At 44.2% G+C, this 12,259-nt stretch overlaps 1 pseudogene; it reads right to left on the bottom strand.

Moving 5' to 3' along the window:
* Positions 1-8,222: 8,222 nt before the first annotated feature.
* Positions 8,223-9,269, bottom strand: LOC148582693 (germin-like protein 9-3; annotated as a pseudogene).
* Positions 9,270-12,259: the final 2,990 nt, after the last annotated feature.

Below are 12,259 nucleotides of genomic sequence, written 5' to 3'. Positions count from 1 at the left end.
TCTCCCTCACCCAACTCATCGTATACTAAAACAGCTATTAGGGCCGGGACGAGAAGAATCAATCCGCCTCGCCTATCGATTATCGGAGAAGGTCTTGACCTCCGCTCCGAGACTTCCCAAAGGCTATGTGAAACTCTATAGAGGGCATATCTCTCCCTAACTGATCCGGATAGGCGATAATTAATGGTCGAGTCATATTTGGGGATCTAGACCATAACATGAGTTGGAAGGCTCTTCCGTAAGAGAGAGCCGAGGGATAGAGCGGAAATCCCGGAGAATCACTAGGGATAAAGGAATAGAACCCCTAGTGCTGAAGGCTTCAACCCTATCTATATCGTTCGGGCATCTCTCTGACCGAAGAAGTACTGAAAAAGCTTTCATTTGCTCTTAACGTTAGTGCGAAGAGAGTCAAGGTATTCCCCTATCCTTCTCTGGGGGATTCATTAGAGGACCTATATTTATTCCTGATTGGCCAGACCTTATTCTTCCCACCCGCCTATAACCTCCTATAACCTCTTTTTATTGAGATTCTCTTATACAGCGAACTTGTTTAGGTCAAAGAAGAGAGGAACTGTGGGAGGGAAGAAGGATACGATTGCTTTGATCCAGAGAGTACAGTTCAAAGAGAGAGCCTGATTCGGCAGCAAGTCATTCATCAGAAAAGGACCCTACTAGGTATGCTTTCCATTAGAGAAGGTGAGCGCAAATCTGCCTCCAAAAGAAGAGGGTTCTGGACTCGTATTGGCAGAGGGAAGTCATCTATGGGGCGAGCTTCTTCATTTTCTGAAAGTACATACCTGTACCATTCCCATTCCAACGGACATTGACCCGATTGACGATTTGACCTTGGCATCTTTATGGAGGGTGACCTCTATGTGGTCAAGATAGGTGCTCGAGTGATCCATCAACCACTGATGATTGCGAGACGGAAGGAGAGCTCAGGTACTTCTTGCAATTCGGAATCAAGCACAGTCCCAAATAGAAAAAAAAGGGAGACTGGGCTTGCTCGTCCAGTAGTCTAGATAGAGCCCCCTACTACGTGTGGGAGCTATGATGACGGTGAGGGTTACAAAAGGCTACATTTTCGGACATCGACAAAGACAGGGTACACTGTCACTGATTGAAGCAGCGGTAGGTAGTTGATAGTCCAAGACCAGGAAGAGCATAAAGATCAGATCAGTTATCTATCTGAGTGGAAAAGTCATCCAAAACACAGCTTCCTCTCCTTATTTATACTTACTATAGGGCGAGTTAGCAAAGAAGCCGTTAGGGTCTGTCTGGTTTCGGGGAGTGACTGACGTCATAGCGGGAAAGAGGATAAGGAGACAGGACAAAGGCGCTCGTCGATCAGCAAGCATTGCAGGCAGGAAAGGGCTTGGTCTCAGGAGGGGCACCAAAGGAAGTCGGTGTGAAGAAGGCTCACTCAAGGAACTCTTCAAACAGAGCTGGTATCCAAGTATGCGCAGTGCAGAGTGTAGCGCTTGCCCTATCGGCGAGAGAAAGGAAGTCGAAAGTAGAGAATGAATTCCCATTGCTCGTCCTCTAGAGCCCCGTGTATCCTTCGGTTCGGATGCAGCACTTGCAAGAGCAAAAGAGTATAGGATCACAGTTGAAGACCGCCTCCATTCAGATACCAATGAAAGGCAACCGAGATCTCCCAAACGGCCCCGTCGAGTCACAATTCAAGACTGGCCAAGATCAGCTGTTCGCGGTCAAAGCGGACAATAGTCCACTAAGAAGAGTCCTGGAACCAATGTCTCATTTGAAATGGCGAAACTGCTTCTTGGCCCATGAGACCAAAAATTTACGGCTTCACTATCTCCTGAGGCTCACATAAAGAGGGTTCCAAACCTGCCCCCCTATTGGTATCGAGAAAGCTACTTCCGAGAGGAGAAAGCTTTCCAAAGATTGAGAGAGCATCTCTAGTTCTAGAATGACCACCACTTCATCTTCATCAGTCTGCTTGGCCCGAAGCATCTGCCCATGCTGTTGAACGAACCTGGCTTTCATTTGAGACTTTTGAAGATCTTTCATTTGAATTTGAACCTGGCTGGCGCGCTGGTCTAGCGGGTCAAGCAACCCTCAATCCACAGCTTTCTCTCGAAATGCCATCTCTGGTTTTCTTTGATCTTTGAAGTAAATTTATCGGGCTTTTGTGAAAAGTTGTTGGTATGCCGGATAGAAGGGTTAGTAAGGCGGCTTTGCGAGAATCTCATCACTGGCAAAAGAAATAATAACTGCCCACACATCAGTGACCTGTGTCTGTCGAGTCCTGAAGCCCGAGCGGTGAATAAGAGATCTTTTAATCCCATAAGCAAGAAGAATAAGGAGCTGTCTTCTATGACCCAAAGGTGCAAAAGAAGGAGAAGCTTTTGGGGATGCAACATGTTTTGCTTGCCTTATTATTAGAGAAAGGGGCACGGTGTTCAAGCTAGTACGTACGTTGGTTTAACAAATAGAAGAATAACTAAACAACTATAAGCCAATAGCGAATATGGCACGACACACGAGGGTAAGCCAATCAATCAAGCAAGACAAGCCCGGTGTTAAAGCGAATAGGCCCAGCCAAGAGGGTCAACTCTCCAATATAAGGTAAGGCTCGGATCCGCTGGTAACGTTCATAAACTCCTCTAATTCATATAGCACATTCCCTAGCTTTTGTAGCAAAGGCTCGTGTCCTGTATACAAAACAGTATTTGTATATAGGCTTGTAAGGGTCGGCATCTCTTTGCCTCTATCTGGCAGGCATATGTCGTACGATATCGGGAATAAGGAAGAGAAGGAATCGCGAATACCGTCCTTGCTTGGTCTGTCGACATGTGTCCGGCTCTTGAAAACCTGAAGAATGACCATCTTTCTTAAGACGAAAGGCGAGTTTGGGGGGTCCGATATAGAATACGTGAGCCTCTCCAAACATTCGAAAAAGGGCCCTTATTAGTTGTTGCAGGCGTAGGCGTAGTAGCATCTGAGCAACCGGAGAGAGGGAGTTTGAATTTGAACCTGCATTTCGTGATCGAAAGCCACTTGATCCTTTCGATGAAATAAAAGCGAGGGGCATAGATCGACACCCACCCAATAGCCCTTACGGTTCCAGCTTCACCTGGCATTGATTACCGATCTTCGGCTTTTTTTTGGCTATCCCAAAACGAGGAAAAACCTATGAATGGCTGGCAACTCAAGGATGTCAAAATTATTGGCTCGGATAAAGGTATGCTGGCTGGAATGCTGCTATTACTCTTCCATCCCTCCCCCTCTTAGTTTTGAGTAGGCGTTTGGTAGGTGCTAGGCATTGATAAATCGATGGAAGGGACAAATTGCCATGGTCGGCTTAATGGTTTGTACACGGATGAAGCGGTGAGTTGCCATAAATGTGTGACAATTCCCTCTCTCTCTATTACATCAATGAGTGAGCAGAAAGATTTAATAGATGTATGAATTTGGCGTTCCATTCTCTCTATCATATAACTTCTTCATGGAATGTAACCCCGAATTAGGTTGGTTGAGAAAGTAAGCGTTCGATTTGGCTTGTGGACCCAATCAAAGAATTTCTGATCTGGGAATCAACTCGTACATTATAGTTATCACGGCATTAATAAAGTACTATCTCTATCTTGTGGATGGTTCATTGTGATCGTTACGAACCAAAGAACTTATGATTCGTGCGTAGAAACTCCAAACATGGCATGAACGGGTAGTTAAGGCTATTGATACCTGTGCTAGCAATAGATTGGTAGCAATGTTGAAAAAGCAATATTTGTAAAAGATATAGGCGGAATCACCATTTGATTATCAGATAGTGGTAATAGCTCAAAAGTTTTTATTAAATCTTTCCCCCTCTTAGTTTTGAGTAGGCGTCTGGTAGGGAAGAATTCGTCACATGTGTAAACTAATTCGGGATCTTCGAGATCCCTTAGACGTTACTATTTAGGACCTCGTTACTGGCGCGAATTGGTTAATGGGTGAGTGGCCGATACCCCAGCAGGTAAGAAAGAAACTTCCGACCCGGAGAAGGAAGCCTCCCAACTACAGTTAACCAGGGCCCTATCCAGCTTTTTCAGAATGGGGTCATCTTCCCTCCTATTAGACCAGGAAAAGAGAAGGCCACAAAACCGAAGATCAAAGAGCCCCGCAGAAAGTACACAATTATCAAGGTCTCCCATCCAATCCGGCCAGTCCCGAGAACGGCCCAATCTCTCGTGATTCCATCTGATCGCATTGAAATCCCCAATCACCAACCAAGGATTATCACCCACAAGAGAAGGAAAAGAGGAAAAATCACTCTTTTCTTTCTTTGGGCTTTCCTCTTCGAATGACAATTTTCACCGTAAACAAAAGAAGGAATGCAACTCCAAGCCCTAGATTTGGCCGAAACTCTACAATGAATAACTTGCGCAGATTGGCCAAGAAGAACAAGATCCAACTCCTTACCCATGAGGTTCCAACAAAGCAAAATTCTGCCATTAGGGGCACACTGATAATTACATAACGCTTTCCACTCCCTAGCCAAAGCCATCAAAAGAGAACCTTTATTAATTTCCTTCACCCTAGTCTCAATGAGACCGCAAAGGGACAGACGATGCTCAGAGATCAATTTCCTGACCTCTCCTTCTTTTAATGGGTCATTAAGGCCCCTGACATTCCAGCAAGCAAAAACCATCGCTGACAAAAGAAAGAGACAACCAGTCAGGGTTACCTTATCCTCCACCTCGAAGAGGGGGAATTATTCTTGTTTTTATTCATCCTGGGTAACTGAGCATGGCCCTTATTGTCCAAAGAGTCAGCAGCTAACCAACCGGCCAAGAGGGTTCAGGTCAGGAGTAGGAGACAGAGGTTCTTCGGTACCCAGGTCTTTGGACGGACCAGCTTGGGTAAGAGGAGCCTCAGAAACCTTATCCGGAGGAGGACGGGGGGGGCCTTAGGGGCGCTGTCCGATGGGAGATTAGGAGGGCCAGGATCCACCTGATCAACCGAAGCAGCATCACCCGAATAAGGGGGGAGAATGTTCTCAGCCATGCATGGAGGGCTACCAGCAGCATCCTCCACTGAAAGCTGGATAGAAGCTGAATCCAAGATTTCAACCAAGACCCCCTTGCCTTTTCTCTTCTTCCTTACATCAGTCCACTCACTCTCAGAGGTGGTGGCTCTATTCTTATGAGGGGCAGCTTGATTACTCTTCTTCAAGCATGCGGAAGCAGAATGGCCAAAAAGACAAGAAGCAGGGCACCGGGCAGGAGACCTTCTGCGCTCTGCAAAAACCGTAGTCCAATCCCCATTCCCACACTGTAAATCAAACTCTTCCACAAAGTCAGAAGACGCATCGATCTCAACACAGATTCTAGCAAAACAAATCCTGCTCTTAGCAGCAGTTAGCCTTCCCCTACAAGCTGTGTGCAGTGGTTTACCAACAGCACTGGCAATCTAACTCAAGCCATTGGGAGTCCAAAACTCCAGGGGCACGCCAAAGAACTTCACCCCAACAAGCAACGGCTTTCTAAAGCTCAATCCCTTGCTTGTTTCTTTCGTACTATGAATCCGAGGAATTTCCCTGACGATACTCCGAAGAAGCACTTTAGAGGGTTCATCTTCAGGTTGTGTTGCCTAAGCCTAAGGAAGACTTGTCGTAAATCTGCCAAGTGGTCGAGCCCTTTACGGCTTTTTACGGCCAGGTCATCCACGTAGCATTCTACGGTTTTATGCAACATCTCTCTGAAGATTTGCGTCATAGCCAGTAGAGTTGTTGCTCCTGCATTCTTTAACCCGAAGGGCATGAAACTATAAGGATAAGGGTGGTCTACGATCAGGCCGAAAGGGGTGCGGAATGAGCAAATCTGTAGAGGTCGTCCGGGTGCATTTTTTTTGATTATACCTTTAGATTTTATTCCGTTCCGTCACCATCCATGAAAGACATGCGCTCGTAGCCGAAAGTCTTATCTAGAATTCTTTCTGTGATAGGCAATGGAAATTCATCTTTAGGACATGCATCATTTAAATTACGGAAGTCTATGCAGACCATATTAGGAAGTCTGCCCGTTCTTTTTAGTGACGGGGACAATATTTGCAAGCCAGTCCGGGTGCTCTTCCTCCCTAATAAAGCCGACGTCGCGAAGCCCTGATCTACGACCACCCTTCATACATTCGAGAGAAGGCTTCCCCTTATCTTTAATAGCATCGCTATCGCTAATCTCGCAATCTTCAAGCAACTCGATTAGGGTAGGCAGTGTGCATTCTTCTCTCGGCTCTAGAACAGGAATCAGGGAAGTTAGCCTTTCTTCTTTCTTTGCCGAAGCAGGGCCCACCGTTATCATGTTGCATGATGAAACCTCTTGGTCTTCATCTGAGGAGTGGTTTTGTTGCTCTCTTGGATTTCAGGTGGTCCGCAAGGGTGACCGGAACCCTTAATTCTTGCTTTGGGGAGTCATCGGGCACTTTTTCCTTCTTCTTAGGCTGCTTCTTACTTCTATTTTTATCATCTTTCACTTCTCTTACGTTCTTTAATTTGAGTTTCGGCTGTTGGGGCATGGCAGTGACTATAGCAGGGATAAAAACCTCCTCGTTTAGGTGGGTGGGCCAAAACTCATTTCAATGAGACTCCGGTCTGCCCGAACTTCGGTGTCCAGAGGATCCATCTCTTCGACGGGTATAGAGACTGGTTGCAGTGCTCCAAACCTTATAGACACCATGTTGGTAGTCGCTTTCTTTTCTTCTTCTCCGAGTGTTAATGCCTTTGTCCGGAGGCCTTCTTGCACCAGCTCTTTAAAGACAAAACACTGTCTTAGTGTATGTCCCACGACCTGTGGTACCGGCAGTAGTTGGAATCATCAACTTTATCGATCTCGGCGGGTCGCTTACACGGAGGTAGAGTCAGCTGACCGTTAGCGATCAACATGTCAAAGATGGCGTCTACCTTAGCACAAGCGCTAAGCGATAATAATACCTTGCTTTCATCGAAATTTCCGACTTTAGAGAGTCGTTCTTTGAGAGAGATTTTCTTTGCCTGCTTCTTTTCATCCCCGTTTTCGTTCTTTTGCGCAGGGGCGTTGGGCTTTTCCTGTCCAGCGACTTGTATCGCCATTGATTCTTTCTTTTTAGTTTTAGAAGACTCGCCTCTTCTGATCGTAGACCACCCTTTAATAAGGCCAACATTTCCAAGATCAGTTCGGATACCCGGCTGCGCTTCTCATCTAGAAAACTTAAGGCTATTGATTCGGCTCGGAGTAGGGAATTCCTTTGCAGCTGGCACATTAATGCTGATTATGAACACATCGGGTCTATACCGTGTAAATGGCTTCCTCCACCTGCAGGTACTTGGCTGATCAACTCGGATGGATCTTTAAAAGATGAGTTAGGTGGTTCGGGTGGCTTAATCCGCGATTACAGAGGAGTACCCTTAGTGGCCGACGCTAGTGCGAGGGAACCTTCTATGGTTATCTTTCATGAGCTTGAGGCTATTGAGAAGGGCCTTAAGATTGCTATTGATTTGCAGCTCAACCGTGTGTTAGTGGCTACCGATTCTATCCAAGCTGTCCACTATATCGCTGATGCCCGAGATGTTCCATTCTTCCCATGGGTATGGGGATGTCTCCACAAGTAGGGTTCATCTATCAATTGTCTCTCGAAGGGGGAGACCTATCGCTACTGTAGAACAACATCTTTAACATCCAAGAAAGCCAGAGACTGATGCTTGCTTCAAGGTCGAACAACTATGATGGCAAGACGGGAGGAGGAGATTGATAGGATTACCTAAAAAAATGGATTCGGTAGGGGATGCATCTCTCAAAGGCAGCTTTTGAAGTCTTATGTTCCGGAAGCAAGAAAACGGATGCGCGCTAGCGCGAAAGCATTAATTGTCTAAAATAGTAAAGGCGTTTTGCAAACAAGTAGAAATTTGTTTATGACAAACTAAAGACGCCTCAAAACTTATTGCAAATGGTTTACTAAGCTGTTTCTAAGAAATGTACTTGTATCTCATACGTAATGGAAACACAGAGACAATGTGATACATGCCTCATCCAACAGCTGCTGCTGACACTTTCCAAGAGTTGATTCAAATTGAAACAGTGAATGCCAAAGCATCAAGTTCACGTAGGATATATAAATACAAGAGTAGTGCCCATCCAAAATGAAAAATACAACAGTAGAGGAATTATTATCGCTTAGCGCTTGTGCTGAGGAATACTTGGCGCCATTTTTTAAGATTGCCTTTTTGGAATATATTAAATCATCTTCTACTAACCTTTTGCAAGCCAACTACAAGGGTAAGCCTTCGACTAATCATTGAATGCCTTATTACGGGTAATTTTTTCACTACAGGAAAATAGAGTTAAAAAAGAAAAATTACCCTTCAATTACTATCAAGGGTCTGTTATCTCAAGCCTTGGGCGCAAGCCCTGCTTTAATTGCCTGAATGGTGGCAACATCAGTCTTGAAAGACTTCGCCAAGATCCCATCATCAATGCCGGTGGTGAAAACTGTATTAGGGATTGACAAAGTTCCAGCATTTGCACTTCCAAATGCTGAAACAGCTATTGCAGAATTCTTTGCATCACTATTGTACTGGTAGTGAATAAGTCCTTTTGGAAAAACAAACAAGTCACCGACTTGGAGCTTCTGAGTAAAGAGCTTGTTTGTCGTGTCAACAAATCCAACTTCAAGGGATCCATCAACGAGAAACAAAAGCTCAGCTGAGCGGGGATGGGTGTGAGGCGGGTTGACGGAGCCAGCTGGGTATTGGAGAACTGCATACGAAACACTCTGGCCATTGAGGGGGCTGGGAACTCAGCCATGCTCGCTTTCAAAACCTTAAAAGTTGTCGGTGGGGCTGCCCGAACTATAGCCCTCATGCCAGTATATGTGAAGAAGTTGCCATCAACGTTGATTTGGTGGGACTATAAAATCTGAGATGATGTCTGCATCCCCAGCAATCGCCATATGGAAAATAGCAAATGCAAGAACTAGTTTGAATATCAATTCGTGCTTACATGTCATAAAGGCCATGGCAGAGAAGCTGAAAGCGAAAAAAAAAGGAGCTTATAGAATATGTTAATGATGTATTGCCTGTTACTTGGGCCTTCAACAGCAGGATGGTAATTGTTAGAGGAAAATAATAGGAAGCAACGCGGCATTTACAAGTTGTGCAGGCCTATGAAACAGGAGGTGCAATTTGAAACTACAATGTCCTTGTTTTAACTAATTTTCTTGCTATTCTCAAGTGGATACCTTTGCCGTAGAATCAAGAAAACCTATTGACATTATTTACTTTTCCATGTTTAGGAAATTGTTGTTCTCCATGTTAACAATAATAATGACGGAAGTTCCAACATCAATGCTTCTTCCAGATGTGTTTCTTAGTTGGAGCTAAATATAAAGAGAATACCAACAATAGCCGGCCAGCAAACATGCAACTTTGGCAATCAGAAACAAAGTTCAACAACTCAACCCTATACTTTTCTAGTGGCAGCCATCAAAACAAAAGCATTACATCTCTTGGACTTCCATCCATTTCTGTACCAGCCAAAATTTTGTTAAATACATTCTTTTCTTTCAAATAGTTGTAATGGGTGATACTAGTGTTTCAGAGATCACGGCAAATAAATATCATAACCCTCAGAAAACTTGAAAGCCGTTGATTGGAACTTCATCACCTTCACTTCAATGTGCAGAACCTTTGATACCACCCGCAAATACTAAATTGACAAAGGCTAGTATTTGAGTTCCCAGTTCTAAATGGCCAAAGCAACTCTTTCACGGTACTTGAGAACCCGGCAAGAGGCGTCAACCCACCTCACACCCATCCACATTCTGCCAGAGCTCCTCTTTGTTATGGCTGGTAGCCTTGAGGTAAGTATCATTGACAGAACCATCAAAATTTACACCCAAACTCTCCAACTCGAGGATATGTTCATGTTTCCAAGGGGCTAGTGCACTATCACCATAAGTCCAATGCTGATAACTCACCATCGCTCTTCCGGCCTTCTGGAACTGTGTTCATTCCTGCCGCAGTGTATATTACTGGCCTTAATGATAACAGCCTTGCTAAAGCTTTTGAAACTGGTTTGCCACTTATTACAGAAGATCAAGGCAGGTTTTCCAGCCAAGGCCTAAACTTAATTTCCACTTGAACCTCTAATAAAATTATGCCTACTGCTACTGTTTATAATATTACTGAGTGTATTCCGATGTATTAGATTGTTACTACATAATGTGTTGAAGGCAGTGGTAATGTGTAGGAAATTCAAATATAATAATGTGACTAATATCTGGAAAGTTCTTTGACTTCAAAAATATATCAGTTTATAAGGTGACATTTGCTCCTCGTAGGTAGATCGTAAGATCTTCGAATTACATTTAAATTAATTTGGGGTTCACATTATTTACAAGAACCAATAGCATTGCCAATAAAGGTAGCACAATTTGGTGGGAAAGAAAATTCTAGTCAGAGAATAGTCTTTGTTTTCTTTGGATGAGAGAGAGTGATGTAGAACACGCATATAGTATAGGGGGGTTATTGCGCGAAGATTACGTGGCTGGATTCGAAAGAAAAAGTTCGACAGAAGAGCCGTTCTAACGGGCCTGTACTACCGTTCGAACGGGCAGCAAATTTAGGGTTTCTTTTACGATTTTAAGTCGGTTTAGGATGTTTTAAGGGTTATTTTCGTCCTAAGTTATCACTAGGGTTTCGTTTTATGCTTGTAGCTTATAAAAGGAATTATTATCGCTTAGCGCTTGTGCTAAGGTGTGAAACAGCTTGACCATAGGGAAAGGAAGACCCATCTTGCCGGAGAGAAGAGAGAGCTAAGACTTCAAAGACGGCTTCTTACCTCGAGGAGAAGAGGCATCTGATGATAGAAGCTAGCATCTTAACGGCTGATAGGGACTTCTAGCGGCTGCGGACTCTCACTCATAGGATAGCAATCCTACAAAGATACTCGATAGGAAAGGCAGTCTAGCCAGATAGATAAGACGGTGCAGACCTTATACTTTCAGTAACATCGTCTTATCTATCTGGCTATAGGAAGCAAGTTAAGAGGGACTTCTATCTTCTTTCTTCCCTTGCATCTATCTATCAGACAATATTCTTGTTTTCAGATTGTCTTATCTTGTTACATTGTCTTGTATCTCCTCTAGGTTAATAACAAGATAGATTGCATTTTAGAACCAATAAGATCTCTCAAGCTCCTGTTATAGGAAGAGAAGGACGGATAATGATAATAATGTATTAGATTGGAGCTTTCTTCTTCCTGTGGCTTTCTAACAAGATGGATCAAATTAGCTGTAGCTATCTCTCTCCTTCTTTTAGTCTGTAGCCATCTCTTCCTCTCCCTGCCGGTCGAGCTAGCTATCGCTTCCTCTCCTTAACAGTCTCGCTTTAACTACTTCCTTAACTTAGTAGATCAGATCTCCTTCTTTGATATGGCCGTTCCAGGTAGGGGATGAAGGATGATTCTTTGATGAAGACCGGCTGGAGCAGATGTTCCCAGCCTTGATTCACGTCCAAAATGGAATGAAGAAGACGTTGAAACATTCGAAATTGCGGTCAATGCGATCGATGCAGAGCTTGAGGAAATAGCTCTGGTGACTGATGTGCCAGAAACCTCGGCAAGCTTCGCAGAAAAAGAAAGAGCCCGGATAGATTGGACTACAGTCCAGACTGGATAGTCAACTCAGGGTGTTCAAAGCATATGACTTGAGATGAAAGCAAACTCCTCAGCAAGTCCGAATACCAAGGAAGCCGAGTGGTTATGACAGCCAATAATGCTAGGCTGCCAATCTCTCATATCGAGAATGCTATATGCATTCCTTAGCACAAGCGCTAAGCGATAATAATACCTTGATGCAGCAAGGATTATGCGATGCTTAAGAACGTATATCACGTGCCCGGAATGGAGAAGAACCTGCTCCCTCTATTATATAACCGGTCCCAGCTTGAAAAATAAGGTTACCTTATTTGGTTTGGCCCTGAGAGTGTAAAAATATATTCCAATCTGCAGATAATATAATAGGGGACCCTTTCTTCCTCGAGTCAATAGGAAAGAGAGTCGAGTCAATATATGTAATGTCTGCCGAATCAGCATACGTGGATCGAACGCAGAAGAATGAAACCGTTTCTATGGCATGCGCTGTTGGGGCACGTAGAATACAAGAAGTTGCGAATCTTGATGAATCGCAGCATGGTGAGAAGTCTTCCACAATTAGAGCTTCGAGAAAAGACAATCTGTCCAGGATGCACTATCTATAAGTGGAGACCACAGATCCATATCCA

Source organism: Corylus avellana, unplaced genomic scaffold (assembly GCF_965113065.1).
Source record: "Corylus avellana unplaced genomic scaffold, dhCorAvel1.hap1.2 HAP1_SCAFFOLD_31, whole genome shotgun sequence".
NCBI lineage: Eukaryota > Viridiplantae > Streptophyta > Magnoliopsida > Fagales > Betulaceae > Corylus > Corylus avellana.
The sequence above is the reverse complement of the archived record's forward strand: the minus strand, read 5'-3'. Positions and strand labels throughout refer to the sequence as shown.